This window comes from Anabrus simplex, chromosome 1 (genome assembly GCF_040414725.1).
Source record: "Anabrus simplex isolate iqAnaSimp1 chromosome 1, ASM4041472v1, whole genome shotgun sequence".
In the NCBI taxonomy this organism is placed as follows: Eukaryota; Metazoa; Arthropoda; class Insecta; order Orthoptera; family Tettigoniidae; genus Anabrus; species Anabrus simplex.
In genome coordinates this window covers 896943963-896950331 of record NC_090265.1, presented here as the reverse complement: position 1 = coordinate 896950331, position 6369 = coordinate 896943963, and the positions used below count along the sequence as shown (strand labels likewise).

At 40.6% G+C, this 6369-nt stretch overlaps 1 pseudogene; it reads left to right on the top strand.

Annotated features, from left to right (window-relative positions):
* Window positions 1–1079: 1079 nt before the first annotated feature.
* On the top strand, window positions 1080–1198 carry LOC136859367 (5S ribosomal RNA; annotated as a pseudogene).
* Window positions 1199–6369: the final 5171 nt, after the last annotated feature.

Genomic DNA, 6369 nt, shown 5'->3' with positions numbered 1-6369 from the left:
TGTTTCCCATTTTCACACCAGGAAAATGCTGGTGCTGTACCTTAATTAAGGCCATGGCCGCTTCCTTCCCACTCCTACCCCTTCCCTCTCCCATCGTCGCCATAAGACCTATCTGTGTCGGTGCGACGTGAAGCAAAAAACGTGGAGTTTGGTAGTATTCGGAAGCTGCTGAGGCGTTAAATGTGGAGAAGGTGGTAGATGGTTTTGTATCAAGAAATGAGATTAGAAAGCGGGCATTATTTCAGAGAACTACATTTCCCAATGGAGACTGCTTAGGCGGTATATCCGATGGTAGAGCTTCCCAGATTTTGTATCATGAAATACAAAATATATACAGAAATAGGGCATTTGTTAATATTTATAAAGCAACTTCTAGTATTTTTAACTTGTGATTATTTTTTATAAAACCAAACCCCATGGCACAACAACACTTGAAGGGCCTTGGCCTACCAAGCAACCGCTGCTCAGGCCAAAGGCCTGCAGATTAAGAGGTGTCGTGTGGTTAGCACGACGAATCCTCTTGGCCGTTATTCTTGGTTCTCTAGACCGGCCATCTTCTTCTTCTTAAGACGCCGTCTCCGAGCGGAGGTTGGCGATCCACGTAACTAGCTCTGACAGCGCAGAATGGAATGCCATTTCTGAAGTACAGCAGTGCCATCTTCGAAGGTCTTTCAGCCATGAATTTCTTCTTCTCCCAACAGATCTCTTCCCCTGTATCTTCCCTTCGATAATAAGCTGTAATAACTCATACCTCTCACCTCTCATGATATGTCCTAGATATTGCGTTTTCCTCTGTTTTATGGTGAGCAGTAATTCTTTTTGCTTTTTCATCCGACGAAGGACCGCGGCATTTGAGATTTACATTACCCAGGATATCCGCAAGAGACGGCGATACAGGAACATTTCGAAGGCATCAATACGTTTTTCTGTGATTGGATCCAGAGTCCAGCTTTCACATCCATATAGGAGAACAGAAAGTATATAGCACCGGATCATACGAATTCGTAGTTGGAGACTGAGATCTGACCTCTCAAAGAATTTCTTCATGGTTATGAATTGTTTCCTGGCCTGCTTAATTCTAGACCGGCCATACCATGTTGAATACACCGGTTCTCGTCCGATCACCGCAGATAAGCATAATTGGGCTTGGTCAGTACTTGGATGGGTGACCGCTTGGGAACACTATGTACCGTTGGCTCACTTCCCTTTTCGTCTGCCTGGCCGAGACGGTAAAGGGGTGCTCGGTTCACCCGAAATAACGCGGGTTCGATTCCCCGTCAGGAAGTTGTAAAATTTAAGAAACGACGTTTCCACTTCCGGAGGTGCACATGGCTCTGAGGTCCACTCACCCTACACGAAAAATGAGTACCAGGTTAATTCCTGGGGGAAAAGGCGGCCGTGCGTAGAGCTAACCACTCTACCCCACCAAGTGCCGAGGTTACGGATAGTGGAAGCCTTTACCTTCCACCCCTCCAGGGCCTTCATGGGCCGTATGGAGATGACTTTCATTATTTTTGGTAGCTTTGTTCATAAAGCATTCCTTCAAAATATACATTTACGAATCAGGTTCTATTTTTCTGTTTACTTGTGAATATTATTGAAAACTCCGTACATAAGACTCGTTCAAAAATATATGACAAAACAAGCTTTATTATTGTTCGATTTTTGTTTGTTTGTTATTATTATTATTATTATTATTATTATTATTATTATTATTAGTCGTTGGGGCCATCTAGGACCACGTTAAGTCTTGTTCCATCTGACAGTTTGCTTCGCTTTTGTTTTTTTAAGCTCAGAATTCCCTCATTCTCTGTGAGTGGGTCAGCTTGCGTTCCTCTGTCCAGGTGGTACCTTGTTTTCTTTTCGGTTGCTTGCCTCGGTTGAGCTCATTCGTCAGTATCTTTTTGCGGAAGTGATCTCTATTGAAGGCGTCTTCGGGTTTTATATGCAGCATTTGGAGGTCTCCTTTGGTGTTCATAAACCAGGGCATATTCCATCCATTCGTATGAGATGACCGTAATATCGTGTCAGTCTCTTGCGGATTGTTTCTGTAATTTTCTCTATTTTACTGTCCACTTCTTTGTTGGATTTTTTTATAATGGGTGCCTTCTTGTAATTGGATCCCATGATACTTCTGATGATTTTGCGCTCTTTTTTCTCCAGTTCTTCGAGGAGTCCTTTATTAGCATTTAGGGATAGATTTTCGGCTGCATACATAACTACTGGCTTCTGAACAGTTTCATAATGATGTAGTTTTGTATTTTGAGATTGAGAGCGACGTTTGATAGGCTATTTCAAGTTCGTGCACTCATTCATTAAGTGCTTCTTTGTCCAGTCCACTTTTCATTATGATCTCACCTAGACACTTTTGTCTGGAGTTGTGCTGGGGAATTTTTGATGTTAGTCATTACTTTTTTTTGTTCCAAAATTATCTGCAAGCCAGTTTGTACAACGATTTCTTTTAGAAGGTCGATTTGCCTCCTAGCAGTTTCTATACCTTTTGACAGAATGGCGATGTCATCAGCAAACGCTAGACAGTCGATTCCCTTAGATTTTGTTCCTATTCTCAGAGGACTATAATCATCTTCTAATAGTTTTGTTCGCCAGGTCCTAATGATCTTTTTGAGCACGCAGTTGAAAATCATCGGAGAGAGCCCATCACCTTGTCTGACTCTGTTTTGACCTCGAAGGAATCTGATAGGCATCCTAGGAACTTTACTTTGGATTTTGTGTCAGTCAGGGTGGCTCCAATTAATGCCAGCAGTTTCAGGTCAACACCGAATTCGTTGAGGATGTTTAGCGGATACTCGCGGTCTATCGAATCGTAGGCCTTCTTAAAGTCCACAAAGACTGACACGTGCTGTTTGGACCTGAGATGACGATGCCTGATGATCGCTTTGAGGTTGTAGATCTGTTCAGCTGTTGAACGACCATTCCTGAAAACCCGTTGGTATTCGCCTGTTTGATGTTCGACTTGGGCTTCTAAATGCTCCAGGATAGCAAGTGAAATTTTGTACGTTACCGGCAGCAGGGATATTCCTCTGTAGTTGCTGACGTTTTTCATGCTGCTGTTTTTGTCTAACGGATGGATCAATGCCGTTTTCCAGTCTTCGAGTAGGATTTCTTCATTCCAAATTTGTTCTATTTGTTTCTGCAAGATTTGAACTGCTTCTTCAGGGGCATAGTTACAAAGTTCTGCAACGACAGATTCTTCTCTAGGCGTTCCGTTGTTTTTGAGTCGGGCAATGTGACGCTTGATTTCTTCTTTGTCGAGTGGTCTCGATTCTGGGCATCTGAGCATGGGTTCTTCCGTCTTGAACATTTTGGGTTGATCGCAATTTAGTTTCTTAAAGTAGTCGGCGCGAGTATGGTACAGTTTTCTTCGTTTGAGGTAGCCAACGTACCGTCCTTTCGCTGAAAGCATAGCGACGGAGGTTTATAGCCCGTAAGTTTCCTTTTGAACGTTCTATAGTACTCTCTGGTTTCATTTCTCTTAAAGTCTTGGTCGATCTTCTCAATAAGTGATTTTTCATATTTACGTTTCTGAGCTCGGATCACTTTAGCTGTCTGCTCTCGTTGGGCTTTGTAGGTTTCCCGGCCAGTTTGCGATTTTGTTGAATAATGTTGTTTCCATGCGTCGAGCCTTTCCTTGAGAAGTGAAGCGCAGATATCATTCCATCAGGTATGTTTCTTGCTTCTTTTGATTTGAGCAACTTCTTTTGCAGGCACAATCAGGCGGTTTTTGATGTTGTTAAAGTTACAGTCGATCGGTCGAGCCTTTCCCTGGAACTCTGTGACTTTTTGCCGGAGTTTATCGCTGTCAAAGCGAATGATATTTTCGGGGGTCTTGTTGGAGTTTGCAGGGACCGGTTTAAATTTAATTATGGACATGTAGTGGTTTGAGGCTGCGCTTACGACTTTTTTAACCTTAACATTAATAATATCAGGACTGCCTCGTGATATATTTGGCCGATGGTTGGGATAGGAGATCGCCATGTTGTCTGCTTTCTGGGAAGATGGCGAGAGTGGGTTGACATGATCTGCAAGTTATGGTTTTTGCAAATGAAGACCAATCCCTTGCCGTTTTGATTGGTTCTTTTGTGGGCAGGATAGTTTCAAATGATGTTCTTGTACTTTCTCTCTCGGCCAAGTTGGGCATTGAAATCTCCCATAAGAAGTTTCATATGGTGTTTGGGAATTTTAGCTAACTTTTTATCCAGTAGGTCCCAGAAGTTATCCACTTCGTCCGAATATTGTTATTATATAAGAATGTTTTTATTAATAATTTAATAATTGTTCTTCATTTTACACGCCTCTGTTCATGTTAATCATTCCACCCCCATTAATTACACGAAGTCAGCGCGCCTGTGTCCGGATACGCTTTATTTCAAGGGTAGAACTCATTTTCTGGAACTATACATAGTATATTAATAATGGGAAACACAGAATTTCAGTGATACATGCATCAACCAGCCTTTGCAATGAATCCCGGTACAGGATGCAGATAGCCTTCGTGTCCGTAACAACGTTAACGGAATACATTTTGAAGATTTCATGTCAAGAATAGTTTCATGTGATATGTGGTACGTTCTGAACCTCTGTGTTTCGCCTGATTAATTTACTAGGTAGATTTGTAGCAGAAAGTGAGTTCTAACGTGACCCCTGGTCTTATTGAGTAGATCATGGGAGTCTGCGGGCAAAAATGAGGGCTATTGGACTAGACAAAAAAGTGACTGTATGGGAGGCTATACTTCTAGAAAATAGAACTGAGAGAATTTAGAGTGGGGGATTGATTCGAGAACTGGAAAACAAAAACAAAGAAAAGCAGCTCGATTTGTTCTGGAGAATTTCCGACAAAAGAGTAGGGTACGAAAATGTTGCAAAGTTTGGGCTGGGAAGACTTGAGAGTAAGGAGACGATTTGCACGATTAAGTGGTATGTTCCCAGCTGTCAGTGGAAAGATGACGTGTAACGTCTTTAGTAGACGAATAACCTGAGTGGTGTTTTTAAAAATAGGAAAGATCACAATATGAAAATAAAATTGGAATTCAAGAGAGCAAACTAGGGCAAATATTCGTTTATAGGGAGGAGAGTTAGGGAGATGTTCAATAAATTTCAAAATTCTTTGTAATTATTTAAGAAAATGTTATGAAAACAACACATAGCAAATCTACCACTTGCGCGACTGCCCTAAATGCAGATGGATGTTGATTTATTTATTTATTTATTTATTTATTTATTTATTTATTTATTGATAACATATTTTCTTCATCTGTGTTTGAGAAATGTGTCCTGAAAGTGTGGACGTACCGTGTTGCTACTCTCTGTATATGGTCCTTTTAAAAAATTAAATATCAAAACCAGCCCCGCATTTTCGCATGGGTCACATCTCAAACTCATGAGCTCTCGAATCATCTGGCTATGTTATAAGAGAAATGGCCTTACTGTAGATTTTGGAAATGTGATTCGTGTGTTTGCTGGTATGAAAGCAACAAGAAAAAAATTGCCTAGGAGAATTTTATATTGTTGCAGTGATAAATTGGACTTGGAAGGTTGATACCAATGTAGTGGCGTTTTCTTCGCGTTTTTAGTAGTTTGGAAGGTTTCCACTTATATTTTGTTTCTTAAGAACCTTTTAATGATTTCTTTGTGTGTCAACTTGTTATTCTATGCTTACTGAATACACTGTAGACCTGCCCTATATAATTGTATACTATGCCACCAATATGTCCCGTGTTGCTCTCCCCGCTCCAAGAGAGCTAAATGCAATGGTCATAATGCAATGGATCATCGGTGTGTTTAAATTCTATTTCTCCTTCATTTGTAGCCCTGATACTTGAGAAATGTATATTGTGAAACAATGTAATTTTACTGGAGATGATGCCCCCCATAATTCTGTTATTAAGAATGGTGATATTCAGCGTTTTGGAAGCAGAAATGTAGCATTTTTATTTGCATATTTAAGGTTTTGTAACGTTCATACATTTCTAATTAATTTTATACGGTGTTGATGATAAACACAGACTTCTAGCGTACTGTCAAATATCTAATAGTATTTTTAATATTAATGTGAAATAAAAATCAAATTTGCGTGCAGCTAATAAAAATGTTTAAAGTATAGTTGAATAGTACATTTATTTTAAACTAGTTGTACACGTTTTGAGAGGTTCTTCAGAATGAAGAACACTAAGCGGACCGAGCAAGTGGCTATGCGGTTTGTTCACGTAGCTCTCAGCTTTCAATCGGGAGGTAGTGATTCGAACCCCACTGTCGACAGGTCTGAAGATGGTTTTTCGTGGTTTCCTACTTTCACACCAGGAAAATGCTGGGGCTGTACCTTAATTAAGGCCACTGCCACTTCCTTCCAAC